We start from the raw sequence: 15,791 nt of genomic DNA on the forward strand, positions 1-15,791 counted from the left end.
CACATTACTTAGCTATAATATGGCACAACAAAGAACACCATAGAAAGGGATATAGCATGCCCATAATGTGTTTTTCATCCATGCACTAGGTTCTGCCCCTCTCTAAAGTTGGAAAAGTACAAAATATTTCATGGTATATTATGAGTGCTGATATTATTAGCCATGATAGCAGTAAGTTGTAGTATCATGAGTCACTGAAGGCAGCAGGAACCCCAAAGGAACAAAATTGGGAAACACAGAAAAAGGTTTCCTGTTAAAATATAACTTTTAATGGATATGCATTAAAATAATTGACCAAAAAGACAAGTCACACATATAAAGACAACCCACATAGCTATGGTTAATAATTAGACTTCATAGCACATGGGCATCTGCTCCAAACAATTGGGAGAGTTCTCATGAATGTGTTGAGCTCAATCTCCTATTTTATAGTGATGTATAACAAGTGATTGGGACTCTCAAAAATACATTTGTAATTCAATGTGTGCTTGCTTTAAATCTATTTTTTAAGGTAGACAACAAAAGTGTGGTCAGAGAGAGTTTAGGTGAGTGGGAACTATGGTAAGGAGTATGGAAACTATGGGTGCTTTTTCCAAAAATAGCTCCACTCTCATCCATGGACCATGTCTGGTTTGGAAGCTTAGCCCAATTCACTTGACTGAGACTGATCTGCTGCTGTATACCAGAGATAGCCCAGGCACTGAGATCTCAATATTCAAACAAGACACTATACCTAAAGTTAAATGGCAAGTGCTTTAGATCACTGGATGCCTCTCATATACAAGTATTGTTGTATGAAAGAATTGTTTTATATTTCTAAAATGTCCTTTCTAGTATTTATCAACACCTTATACTAGCATAAACTATATAATACAGCTTTTCTTCTGTAAAAGTCACTATAGTCAGTATATTAGATTTGAATATGAATTAATTGGAAACAAGAACTCAGTGGCGTCTAGTTATTAAGACGTTTTCTAAGTTACCCATGCAGTACATATTCAATCTGACAAGTCATGTAGCGATTAAAAATTGGTATGCTCCAACAACAGTGTCAGAATTAGGATCAGTGACTGGTTTAACTCTCACTGACAAGGCAAGCTTGGTGAGCAACATGTTTCCCGTCAGTAGGGAATATTCAGCTTGATTGCATTCTTCCTAAACCCACTGGCAACTCACATTATGGTAACAATAATTTCCCCAAATGCATTTAGAAATGTTGTCTCTCCATACTATATAAACAGGTAGACTTTATACAAACTGTACATCATAATAAGTAGACCTGAACATTCCTCTAGTGACTCCCTTATAAAAATCACGCCTATTACTTCCATAAAGTTCTTCTGGGGAAGAAATAGTCCAACTCAGTAAAACATTATCCATGTATTGCTTTCTACCCCTCCTCATGTAAAGGAGGTCATACCCATTAGATAGAAGTAGAGTGATGGTTGAACAACTTTTCAATGAACAATCTCCTAGAGAATGACCATTTCACATACACAAGCCATGCACATTTTAGTCTATATTGGCCATTACAGTTGTGTGAAAACTGGTCATCCATGTTCAATGACAGCAGGCATCTGACAAACGATCTTTCTGGGAGCATTCTTTCAATGAAAGATCTTCCACATATATTTACATGCAATCGAACATTGTGTGAAAAAATATACTCATTTGAACAAGCCCTAACCCAAAGACGCAACCCCAATATTAATCTGAATGAATCAAAACTGTTCTAAGAGAAAGTGGCAGGGTTGTCCAAAACAACCTATTTTATTTCTAACCTGAAATCCCATTGGTTGCTATTTTCTTAAAACATTTTTTATGCCCAAATACAAAAAATTAAATCTAGTGACTGATTAAAGCTGGCCACGCAGTGTCCAATTTTTCTTCAGTCTGACCACTGATATGTGCAATATTTGTATCGATTTTACAGGCATACGCCTTTTCTTCAAATAATAGCTGATTAATTGCAGTGTTTAATCAGTGATTAAAAAGAAATACAAATGAAACAAGTCCTAAATGAGATATAACTGATAGATCAAATTTCTATCTGTCAGAATTAAAATCAAACATGAACCCCTGATAAGATGGATCGGCAGAAGCATTTGGGTGAAGTGGTAATTACCAAAGTTGCCTAATGTTTTTAAAGGGTTACCACCAAAAAACATTGTCCCATCCCTGCTTCCTCACCTGATTGCCCTGTCACACTCCGTACATCTCCTCCATATATTGCAGTCACTTCCATGCAGTGTGGTCTCCTGTCTGCTGCTTATTAGGCACCATCTTTATGGTGAAACATTTGCATCACATGATGCATCAGCACAGCATTACCCAAAAGGGTGAACCATTTCTGCCTGCTGGGTGGACAGTTTAATTGTCATTACCTTCTATATCCATCTAAATAAGCTACAGGCCAAAAGTATACATTCCAAAGGATGAATTGTGATCTTCAGTGATCTCCTGTGTGCCTGGAGGTGTCATCATCATTCGTAACTGTGATAGTAACAGTAGGTAGGGGTCAGCAAATCACCTTCTGGAGCCATGAAGAGGAGAGACGCCTATGTGGCATGCACAGCTCACTGTACAAAATTCACTATGAAGCACAGAACATGTTAGAACTGAGGTATACATTAAGGGGCCACCTATTTCTAACCCATTAAGCTTCAATGACATAAATGAACATCATAGACTGGCTTGTTTTTATCTTCTATGACAGACATTTATATCATGTGTGGTGTACCCTCATGATCTCTGTGTTGACTGGCAGTCGAGCTCCTGCTGTAATAGCCAGGATCAGAAAGACTGATCTTTGTCATTTAACTCCCCAGATGCTAAAAGCGACCATAATATCTACGTGTTTAGACAGAGGGAGCTCCCTCTGTCCCCATCAGCCTCACACAAATGCAATCGCGGGGTGCCAGTGGGTAATCATGGCAGTTGGAAGCATAGGAAAGACCCCCAGGCATGCCACAGCTGTATACCTACTAGGCTAGCCTTAAGCAGCACCTCAGCACCTAATAGTTTGATTTGAAGTTTTCGACACACATGAAATAATTCTTTGCTATACTGATGTAGTGGCCCAGTAATGCTTTCCGGGCCCCCTCCATAATGTCATACATGTCATGTCTTATGTTGGTGCGTTGTGCAAAAGTGTCTAGTCATTCTGTTATATGTATTGCACAGCTGCGGCGTGTGATGGGTTAAGTGTTTGCAAGAGCCTGCAGATTGCCTGTAAATGTATCAGTTTATGTCCTGTCATGTGGTATGAGTGAGAGTATAAATAGGAGTGTCTGAGAGCGGGGAAAGGTCCATGTCTTCTGGGTTCCTAAGAAAGAGTCTTGGCTGCGTGGGGTACCTTCAACCCTCATGCAGTGAAGAATGGAAGAGGAGGAGAGGTTTCCTGGATTGACTGCTTAAGCATGAGAGAAGACTGAGCCTCTAAGAGAGAGAGTGTGAGCAAATTGTAAGTGTGTACTTCCCAAGGCCCAGTGCAGAGGTACTCATCTTTAAAGGGGTTGTCCCGCGGCAGCAAGTGGGGTTATACACTTCTGTATGGCCATAATAATGCACTTTGTAATATACATTGTGCATTAATTATGAGCCATACAGAAGTTATAAAAAGTTTTTTACTTACCTGCTCCGTTGCTAGCGTCCTCGTCTCCATGGTTGCCGACTAATTTTCGCCCTCCGATGGCCAAATTAGCCGCGCTTGCGCAGTCCGGGTCTTCTGCAGTCTTCTATGGAGCCGCTCGTGCCAGAGAGCGGCTCCGTGTAGCTCCGCCCCGTCACGTGCCGATTCCAGCCAATCAGGAGGCTGGAATCGGCAATGGACCGCACAGAAGAGCTGCGGTCCACGGAGACAGAGGATCCCGGCGGCCATCTTCAGCGGTAAGTATTGAAGTCACCGGAGCGCGGGGATTAAGGTAAGCGCTCCGGTAAACTTTCTTTACTTCCCTGCATCGGGGTTGTCTCGCGCCGAACGGGGGGGGGGTTGAAAAAAAAAAAAACCCGTTTCGGCGCGGGACAACCCCTTTAAGTCACACACCCGAGAGTGCTTCAATCATGCGCATTTTGCCCATCTATGGAGCACATTTTTTTGCACACATAGGCGCACAAAAAAACCACGAAGCCTTGACCGAAGCCTATAGGAGGAATACAGATAGTAGTCTTAATTTTGTTCTTTAATTGCATACTGCCATTACATTAAGCAAATATACTGTAAATTAGAGAACACAACATCATTTATTTTTGTAGGCAATTGCTACATGTTCCAGAGCACTCAAGACAATGCATTAATCTCAGCAGAGACCCATAATGTATCAACAGGTCAATAGTTCAGCAAGAGAAAGAAACATAACTTGATTGGACGGTAATTAAAAGAATCAATTCTTATCCTACTAGATATGTCCAGTCATATTAACACATTTCCAGATTTCTTACTCAGTGGACTAGTCAAGATTAAAGGATTTGCTAATATGGTTGAATTGAGTATACTTCGAAACTGACTAAGCAGATTTGAGAGCAAATGAGTTCATTTAGCATTGACAGTGAAAGATTGATTTTGCACGGAATGAGTTACCTAAGGTATTCATCATTTTCCTCGGCTTCTGTGCACAAGATGGAGATATACTTCTTTCCTTTTTTGATTGTAATAGGACTTCTTACTGAGCACCTTTATTTTACAACCATGATTGCAGACTAGCGCTCTTTTAATTTAGACATTTTCTCCCTTATAGTTAGACCTTCTAGAACAAGCTCTTTAAAATCACTTTGGCTATCTTAAAAGCCTCTGTATGGCATAATGATTCATTACATGACTTGCTCAAATCAACCACATTGCTTTAAATTATAATGCAGGAAATTTGCTAATTACTGAAATGAAAGTTCAGCTACACATAACTTGATTTGATTTACTGCAGAAATTGACCAGAATGGACAGAAGAGAATGCTAGAGTTCAGTTGAAACTATAATAATTATGGAAATATTTCTACATTATGAAGTAACCGAAAAAAGTATCATGCAATGCTCATGATTTTATAGTATGATCTTCCCAGGGTATAATTCCCTGCATTACTCCCTAAAATAGGTGCTGTGCTTTTTCCAGAAACAGTACAGTTGCCCTGTGGTTAACCGAACAAAAGTGCTCCTGATTATGATAGTGTTGCGTCTCTTGAGTACATTTCTAGCACTGGTGCACTTTCTGATCACTTAGTGTCACAAGATGTTAAATGTACCATGAAAAATAATACACCATAAAGAAATAGTAGAGTCAAAATATGCATACGGTATATTTAACTAAGTTGCTAGCAATACACTCTCGTCAGCTCTTAGCTTCAAATGACCCTGGAACGTGCCTGTACTGAATATCGAAAAGGTACAAAGGATAGTTGTTAACTAGAGATGAGCGAATGTACTCGTCCGAGCTTGATATTCGTGCGAATATTAGGGTGTTCGGGATGCTCGTTACTCGTAAACGAGTACCACGCGGTGTTCGGGTTACTTTCAGTTTCCTCTCTGAGACGTTAGCGCGCTTTTCTGGCCAATTGAAAGACAGGGAAGGCATTACAACTTCCCCCTGTGACGTTCAAGCCCTATACCACCCCCCTGCTGTGAGTGGCTGAGGCGATCAGATGTCACCCGAGTATAAAAATCGGCCCCTCCCGCGGCTCGCCACACATGCCTTGTGACTTAGCTGAGGGAAAGTGCTGCTGCTGGAGCTGCTGTAGGGAGAGCGTTAGGAGTCAGTGTAGGCTTCAAGAACCCCAACGGCCCTTCTCAGGGCCACATCTACTAGTGTGCAGTACTGTGTTAGCACAGTATTTTTATTTTTTTTTGTCCAAAATTGGATCTGCAGAGCATTGCGCCCAGCAATAGGGACAGAAGTTGGGGTTAGGCAGGGAGAGTGTTAGGAGTTAGTGTAGGCTTCAAGAACCCCAACGGTCCTTTCTAGGGCCACTTCTATCCGTGTGCAGTACTGTCCAGGCTGCTGTTAGCAGTGTTGCATATTTTTTTTTTTTCTCAAAACCGGCCGTGCAGAGCATTGCACCCGGCATTAATACTACAGGGATAGAATTGTGTAGGCAGGGCCAGAAGACATACATTATTCATTGAATACACGCAGTGGGGTCTTCCCTTTGCTAAAAAGGAAAAAAATTATATTTGGCCAGCCTGTGTCAGTCCTAAGGTCTGCGTGTACGTGTGTGCTGCGTGTACAACGTACAAAAATCAGACGCAACCAGCTACGCTTTACTGCAGCCTAGCGCCATTGTCTTTCCTGACTGGCAAATACCTGCTCTGCTAGAGTTAATAACTCTGCTACACTATACTTGTGTGACACTTTTTGAGGGCCACACCACAGATATTAAACTTCTTGTTCATTGAATATACGCAGTGGGTGCTTCCCTAAGCTAAAAAGGAAAAGAAATTATATTTGGCCTGCCTGTGTCAGTCCTAAGGTCTGCGTGTACGTGTGTGCTGCGTGTACAACGTACAAAAATCAGACGCAACCAGCTACGGTTTACTGCAGCCTAGCGCCATTGTCTTTCCTGACTGGCAAATACCTGCTCTGCTAGAGTTAATAACTCTGCTACACTATACTTGTGTGACACTTTTTGAGGGCCACACCACAGATATTAAACTTCTTGTTTTTCATTGAATACACGCAGTGGGGTCTTCCCTTTGCAAAAAAGCGAAAACATTATATTTGGCCTGCAGGCTTGCGCCAATTTATTTCCTGCCTGTGAAATCAAATCACTGGTAATACAGCATGCTGAGGGGTAGGGGTAAGCCTAGAGGACGTGGACGTGGACGTGGCCGAGGACGCGTAGGCCCAAGTGAGGGTGTGGGCACAGGCCGAGCTCCTGATCCAGGTGTGTCGCAGCCGACTGCTGCGCGATTAGGAGAGAGGCACGTTTCTGGCGTCCCCACATTCATCGCCCAATTAATGGGTCCACGCGGGAGACCTTTATTAGAAAATGAGCAGTGTGAGCAGGTCCTGTCCTGGATGGCAGAAAGTGCTTCGAGCAACCAATCGTCCAGCCACAGTTCTGCGCCGTCCACTGCTGCAAATCCGAATCCTCTGTCTGCTGCTCCTCCTTCCTCCCAGCCTCCTCACTCCACTACAATGACACATGCTCAGGAGCGGGAACACTCCCAGGAACTGTTCTCGGGCCCCTGCTCAGATTGGGCAGCAGCGGTTCCTCTCCCACCAGAGGAGTTTATCGTCACTGATGCCCAACCATTCGAAAGTTCCCGGGGTCCGGGGGAAGAGGCTGGGGACTTCCGCCAACTGTCTCAAGAACTTTCTGTGGGTGAGGAGGACGATGACGATGAGACACAGTTGTCTTGCAGTGAGGTAGTAGTAAGGGCAGTAAGTCCAAGGGAGCAGCGCACAGAGGATTCGGAGGAAGAGCAGCAGGACGATGAGGTGACTGACCCCACCTGGTGTGCAACGCCTACTCAGGACAGGTCTTCAGAGGGGGAGGCAAGGGCATCAGCAGGGCAGGTTGCAAGAGGCAGTGCGGTGGCCAGGGGTAGAGGCAGGGCCAGACCGAATAATCCACCAAGTGTTTCCCAAAGCACACCCTCGCGCCATGCCACCCTGCAGAGGCCGAGGTGCTCTAAGGTCTGGCAGTTTTTCACAGAGACGCCTGACGACCGACGAACAGTGGTGTGCAACCTTTGTCGCGCCAAGATCAGCCGGGGAGCCACCACCAACAGCCTCACCACCACCAGCATGCGCAGACATATGATGGCCAAGCACCCCACAAGGTGGGACGAAGGCCGTTCACCGCCTCCGGTTTGCACCGCTGCCTCTCCCCCTGTGCCCCAACCTGCCACTGAGATCCAACCTCCCTCTCAGGACACAGGCACAACCGTCTCATGGCCTGCACCCACACCCTCACCTCCGCTGTCCTCGGCCCCATCCACCAATGTCTCGCACCGCACAGTCCAGCCGTCGCTAGCGCAAGTGTTGGAGCGCAAGCGCAAGTACGCCACCACGCACCCGCACGCTCAATCGTTAACCGTCCACATAGCCAAATTTATCAGCCTTGAGATGCTGCCGTATAGGGTTGTGGAAACGGAGTCCTTCAAAGCTATGATGGCGGCGGCGGCCCCGCGCTACTCAGTTCCCAGTCGCCACTACTTTTCCCGATGTGCCGTCCCAGCCCTGCACGACCACGTCTCCCGCAACATTGTACGCGCCCTCACCAATGCGGTTAGTGGCAAGGTCCACTTAACTACGGACACGTGGACAAGCACAGGCGGGCAGGGCCACTACATCTCCCTGACGGCACATTGGGTGAATTTAGTGGAGGCTGGGACAGAGTCAGAGCCTGGGACCGCTCACGTCCTACCCACCCCCAGAATTGCGGGCCCCAGCTCGGTGGTGGTATCTGCGGCGGTGTATGCTTCTTCCACTAAAGCACCCTCCTCCTCCTCCTCCTCCTCAACCTCTGTCTCGCAATCTAGATGTGTCAGCAGCAGCAGGACGTCGCCAGCAGTCGGCGTCGCGCGGTGTGGCAGCACAGCGGTGGGCAAGCGTCAGCAGGCCGTGCTGAAACTACTCAGCTTAGGAGATAGGAGGCACACGGCCCACGAACTGCTGCAGGGTCTGACAGAGCAGACGGACCGTTGGCTTGCGCCGCTGAGCCTCCAACCGGGCATGGTCGTGTGTGACAACGGGCGTAACCTGGTGGCGGCTCTGCAGCTCGGCAGCCTCACGCACGTGCCATGCCTGGCCCACGTCTTTAATTTGGTGGTTCAGCGCTTTCTGAAAAGCTACCCACGCTTGTCAGACCTGCTCGTAAAGGTGCGCCGGCTCTGCGCACATTTCCGCAAGTCCCACACGGACGCTGCCACCCTGCGCACCCTGCAACATCGCTTTAATCTGCCAGTGCACCGACTGCTGTGCGACGTGCCCACACGGTGGAACTCTACGCTCCACATGTTGGCTAGGCTCTATGAGCAGCGTAGAGCTATAGTGGAATACCAACTCCAACATGGGCGGCGCAGTGGGAGTCAGCCTCCTCAATTCTTTTCAGAAGAGTGGGCCTGGTTGGCAGACATCTGCCAGGTCCTTCGAAACTCCGATCAGTCTACCCAGGTGGTGAGCGGCGATGCTGCAATCATTAGCGTCACCATTCCTCTGCTATGCATCTTGAGAAGTTCCCTGCAAACCATAAAGGCAGCCGCTTTGCGCTCGGAAACAGAGCCGGGGGAAGACAGTATGTCGCTGGATAGTCAGAGCACCCTCCTGTCTATATCTCAGCGCGTTCAGGAGGAGGAGGATGAGGAGGATGAGGAGGAGGGGGAAGAGACAGCTTGGCCCACTGCTGACGGTACCCATGCTGGTTGCCTGTCATCATTTCAGCGTGTATGGCCTGAGGAGGAGGGAGAGGAGGAGGAGGAGGAGGAGGAGGATCCTGAAAGTGATCTTCCTAGTGCGGCCAGCCATGTGTTGCGTACAGGTACCCTGGCACACATGGCTGACTTCATGTTAGGATGCCTTTCTCGTGACCCTCGCATTCAACGCATTCTGGCCACTACGGATTACTGGGTGTACACACTGCTCGACCCACGCTATAAGGAGAACCTTCCCAGTCTCATTCCCGAAGAGGAAAGGGGTTCGAGAGTGTTGCTATACCACAGGACCCTGGCGGACAAGCTGATGGTAAAATTCCCATCCGACAGCGCTAGTGGCAGAAGGCGCAGTTCCGAGGGCCATGTAGCAGGGGAGGTGCGTAGATCGAGCAGCATGTACAGCCCAGACAGTGCAACAGTCTTTAAGGGCCTGGCCAGCTTTATGGCTCCCCAGCAAGACTGTGTCACCGCTCCCCAGTCAAGGCTGAGTCGGCGGGAGCACTGTAAAAGGATGGTGAGGGAGTACGTAGCCGATCGCACGACCATCCTCGGTGACGCCTCTGCCCCCTACAACTACTGGGTGTCGAAGCTGGACTCGTTGCCTGAACTAGCGCTGTATGCCCTGGAGGTGCTTGCTTGTCCTGCGGCTAGCGTCTTGTCGGAGAGGGTGTTTAGTGCGGCTGGGGGAATCATCACAGATAAGCGTACCCGCCTGTCAACCGACAGTGCCGACAGGCTAACACTCATCAAGATGAACAAAGCCTGGATTTCCCCAGACTTCTCTTCTCCACCAGCGGACAGCAGCAATACGTAAGCAATACGTATTATGCACCCGGGGATGGAAGCTACGTTCTCTCTCACCATCCAAAACGGGGACATTTCTGCTTCATCAATCTGTGTCTAATATTCCTCCTCCTCCTCCTGCTCCTCCTCCTGAAACCTCAGGTAATCACGCTGAACCGGCAATTTTTCTTAGGGCCACAAGGCTCACTAATCTAATTTTTCGAAACAATTTTTATATGTTTCAATGCTCTTAAAAGCGTTGAAACTTTAACTTGAACCAATTTTTCGTTAAACTGGGCTGCCTCCAGGCCTAGTTACCGCTTAAGCCACATTAACCAAAGCGATTATTGGGTTTCACCTGCCATCTTGGTTGGGCATGGCCAATTTTTACTGAGGTACATTAGTACTGTTGGTACACCAATTTTTTGGGGCCCTCACCCACAGTGTAATCATAGCAATTTGTATGTTCTTCACCTGCACTCATGGTACAGAAGTGTGTGTGGGGTTGGCCTACACTTTAGCTACATAAATGTAACTTGGGCCTTGGCTATACTGCAGCTACTGAAATGGAACGAAGACTGCGCTCCCACTATACTGCTGCTTCGGAATTGTTACTGGGGCCTGTCTTGAGTGCTACTATTGCTGAAATGGAACGAAGACTGCGCTCCCACTATACTGCTGCTTCGGAATTGTTACTGGGGCCTGTCTTGAGTGCTACTATTGCTGACATGGAACGAAGACTGCGCTCCCGCTATAATGCTGCTAGTGATATGTTAGTGGGGCCTGTCTTGAGTGCTACTATTGCTGACATGGAACGAAGACTGCGCTCCCGCTATAATGCTGCTAGTGATATGTTAGTGGGGCCTGTCTTGAGTGCTACTATTGCTGACATGGAACGAAGACTGCGCTCCCGCTATAATGCTGCTAGTGATATGTTAGTGGGGCCTGTCTTGAGTGCTACTATTGCTGACATGGAACGAAGACTGCGCTCCCGCTATAATGCTGCTAGTGATATGTTAGTGGGGCCTGTCTTGAGTGCTACTATTGCTGACATGGAACGAAGACTGCGCTCCCGCTATAATGCTGCTAGTGATATGTTAGTGGGGCCTGTCTTGAGTGCTACTATTGCTGACATGGAACGAAGACTGCGCTCCCGCTATAATGCTGCTAGTGATATGTTAGTGGGGCCTGTCTTGAGTGCTACTATTGCTGACATGGAACGAAGACTGCGCTCCCGCTATAATGCTGCTAGTGATATGTTAGTGGGGCCTGTCTTGAGTGCTACTATTGCTGACATGGAACGAAGACTGCGCTCCCGCTATAATGCTGCTAGTGATATGTTAGTGGGGCCTGTCTTGAGTGCTACTATTGCTGACATGGAACGAAGACTACGCTCCCGCTATAATGCTGCTAGTGATATGTTAGTGGGGCCTGTCCTAATGCTACGGCTGAAATGTTACGAATTCTGGGCTCTGCCTATACCGCTGCTAATGGTATGTCTCTGGGGTGTGGAAACAGAGGCTTCCCAAAGACATGATGGCGGCGAGGCCATTTCCCACCAACGCGGTTACTGTAAAGGTGCATATAACCACGGATACGTGTAGAGGACACGTAGTGCCTCAAAAACATCCCCCTCCTCCTCCAACAGGGAAAACAAACATTCTTGGCAAATGCCTTTGCATTGGTTCGTCTGGTGGCAGTCCAAGAATTTCACCTTTACCGACACTACAAGAGAGACCCCCCACCATCCCCCCGCCACGGCCCACTTAATCCTGGCCACATTCCGAAAACCAACAAAATAAAACCGCGCTACTAGGTCCGCAGTCACCACCACATTACCACCAACGCGGTTACTGTTAAGGTACATATTACCAGTCTGACTGGGGCATGCAGAGACACCTTGACAGAATGAATAGTGTGTGACACATAGGTTCCCCATTGCTATGCCCACGTGTGCAGCTCCTGATGGCGGTGGCACAGGATTCTATTTCTCATTGCTTCTGTACAGCATTGTGGGCTATCGCCCCGCCACTTTTAAAGAGGGTCGCTGCCTAGCCGTGCCAACCTCTGCAGTGTGTGCCTGCGGTTCCTCCTCATGGCAGACGCACTTCTAAATAGACATGAGGGTGGTGAGGCATTAGGGCAGCTGAAGGCTGCGCAGGGACACTTTGGTGTGCGCTGTGGGGGGGAGGGGGGGCGGTTGGGCAGCATGTAAGCCAGGAGAAGTGGCAGTGGAGTGTCATGCAGGCAGTGATTGTGCTTTGTTGGAGGTAGTGTGGTGCTTAGCTAAGGTATGCCATGCTAATGAGGGCTTTTCAGAAGTAAAAGTTTTGGGGAGGGGGGGGGCCCACTCTTGCCGCTATTGTGGCTTAATAGTGGGACCTGTGAACTTGAGATGCAGCCCAACATGTAGCCCCTCGCCTGCCCTATCCGTTGCTGTGTCGTTCCCATCACTTTCTTGAATTGCCCAGATTTTCACACAAGGAAACCTTAGCGAGCATCGGCGAAATACAAAAATGCTCGGGTCGCCCATTGACTTCAATGGGGTTCGTTACTCGAAACGAACCCTCGAGCATCGCGAAAAGTTCGTCCCGAATAACCAGCACCCGAGCATTTTGGTGCTCGCTCATCTCTATTGTTAACTAATTCTTTGCTTTTCAGTGGGCAGCTCATCTTTGCAATAACAATGGCAATTGAACAGGAAGCATGAGAGATTACTAGAGATGAGCGAGCACCCAAATGCTCGGGTCCGCGTTATTCGAGTCGAGCTTTTCGTAAAATTCGAGAGCTCTCTCTCTTTCTCCAAATTTGCCAATGATGTGCGCTGCGTCACAGCACGGAGGGGCCAAAACAGGCATGTCACAGCGGGGAGGAGTCAAAAACTGGGGCGGGGTCGAACATGGCGGGATGCTCGCTCGAGTAATGAGCACCATCGAGTATGCTAATGCTCGAACGAGCATCAAGCTCGGCAGAGTATGTTCGCTCAACTCTAGAGCTCACACAACTCATCTTCTTAACTATGTAAACATAAAATACTAATTTATCAAATTTCAATCTCAACAGTTAAATGTTATTTAGGCTGAGGTCCCACGGGACGGATTTCTGGCAGAATTCTCACGGAATGGCAGCACCGATAAAACGCGAGAATTCCGCTGGAAAAGTGCAGCTTCAAAACCTGTGTAACCCTTTAGTACGCGGTTTTGTTTTCCGCGCCGCATATCCATTTCCGCGTGGCTTGGCCGCAACGCGTGGATGGGATTTTTGCAAAAACTCGTTCACTTTGCTGGCTATTCCCGGGATTAAGAGCCATGGGTGGAATTGCCATGCGGACATTCCACGTGCAAATTCCGCAGAAATTCTGCCCCGTGTGAACCCAGCTTTACTATTGAAAATTTTTTTAAATCTAAACATATAGGGGCAAATGGAGACACAGCACAAAACTGACCAACCTTGGCTCACACCCCAAACGCACTTCATCCGGCGGTGTTCTAGGTCTGCAGACTTCCTCCACTTCAAATTTATGTTCAAAACCTTTGCATGACAAACAAACTTGCTTCACCTCCCTCGTCTCCTCACTATTCCACAACCCCAAACGACTTTTCGATACTTTCCACTGCCTCCTCAGCTCCAAAGAACAGGCCCACGTGATCTTAGTGCTGGGGAGCTGGCCGCCCATTTCAAAGAAAAAAATTGAAAACATCTGAAAAGAAATCTCCGAAAACTGCACAGCTAGCCCTGATCCCAGTCTCCTCAGCACTACATCCATCACTCACTCACTGTCTATACTAAAACTAACGACAGAGGAATCAGTCTACAAACTGCTTTCTGCTGCTTGCCTGACCACCTGTGCTAGTGATCCTCTTCCCTCACACCTCCTCCAGACCCTTTCCCTGGCTGTCATTACCCACTTCGCCACCATCTTTAACTTCTTCCTGACCTCTGGAATTTTCTCCTCATTGAAACACTCCATCATTTCTCCTCTACTAAAAAAACTGACCTATGAACTGATCGAAGCTGCCAATTTTTGACCCATCTCAAACCTCCCCTTCATCTAAAAACTACTAGAACGCCTGGTTTATTCCCACCTTACATGCTTCCTCTCTTATAACTCTCTCCTCGACCCTCTCCAGTTCGGCTTTCACCCCATACACTCAACCAAAACCAGCCTCACAAAGGTGTCAAACAACCTAACCATGTCAAATTCGAGGGTCGACTACACCCTACTAATGCTCCTTGACCTCTCCACTGCATTTGACACTGTTGACCATGACCTTTTCCTCGCTATGCTCCGTTCTATCCACCCAAAGGACACTGCTCTTTCCTGATTCTCCTCCTATCTCTCTGGCCGCTCATTCAGCATCACCTTCGCTGGCTCTACCTCCTCTCCACTTCCTCTCTCTGTTGGGGTCTCCCAGGACTCAGTCCCCTCCTTTTCTCTATCTACACAGCCCCCATTGGACAAACCATCCACACATTTGGCCTTCAATACCATCTCTATACTGATGACACTTAGGGCTCAGTCACACGGGCGCATCGGCACCCGTACACCGGCGCCGATGCGCCCGTGTGACTGAGCCGTTACTGCAAAAAGAAGACGGCCGTACCTGAAGATGTATGTCTCTCTGCAGCGCTGATGAAAGAACACATGACCGGCAATGAAGCCAGTCACATGTTCTTTCCTCTTGTGCTGCAGAGAGACGTCTGTCTTCAGGTACGGCCATCTGCTACCTGCAGTTACACGGGCGCCGATGCGCCCGTGTGACTGAGCCCCCAGGTATAAACTTCTTCCCACGACATCTGTAAACCATTTCTCCAAAATATCATGGACTGTCTGTCCACTGTCTCTAATACTATGTCCCTCTTTTTTCTTAAACTTAACCTCTCTAAAACTGACCTTATCGTCTTTCTACCTTCCAACCGACCTACCCCCAACTTCTCCATTCCAGTGTCTGGCATCATAACTAGAGATGAGCAAGCATCCAAATGCTAGAGTCCACGTTATTCGAGTCGAGCTTTTTTATAAAATTAGAGAGCTCTACTTGAGTAACGAACCCTATTGACTACAATGGGAGACTCAAGCATTTTTGTATGTGGGATGCCGGGTCCCAAGCTTTTTTTTTTTTAGGTTCGTTCTCTCTCTCTCTCTCTCTCTCTCTCTCTCTCTCTCTCTCTCTCTCTTTCTCTCTCTCCAGACAACCAGCCCCTCTAATTCGATCCTCACATGCTCGCCTCCAGGACCTCTCTAGAGCAGCATTAGTCCTCTGGAATGCATTACCTCAAAACCCCCAGACAATCCCTCTTTAGGGGAGCATACCAAATCTCCTGAACCAATACCCCAGCTCCCAACCCTCTACTGCATGCCCCCTGTCCCTCCCTATGGTTCCCCACACCTTCCACTTTGTCTATCGTGTACATCTTTTTCCCCTGTACCTCCTTATCACCCTCACCCCCATTCTGTTTCCTAATAATTAAATATAGTATGTCATATTCATACTGTTTTGTGCTCCCCTATGACTCATCTTCTGCCCCTGTTCCTCCTGAACCACCCCAATCCCAGCTCTCTTCAAATGAATGTATACCAGATGTAATTGTCTTGTTTGTGTTCCCCCAATGCTTTGAAAGTGCTGCGGAATAAGTTGGAGCT

This window comes from Eleutherodactylus coqui, chromosome 1, assembly GCF_035609145.1.
Source record: "Eleutherodactylus coqui strain aEleCoq1 chromosome 1, aEleCoq1.hap1, whole genome shotgun sequence".
Lineage (NCBI taxonomy): Eukaryota > Metazoa > Chordata > Amphibia > Anura > Eleutherodactylidae > Eleutherodactylus > Eleutherodactylus coqui.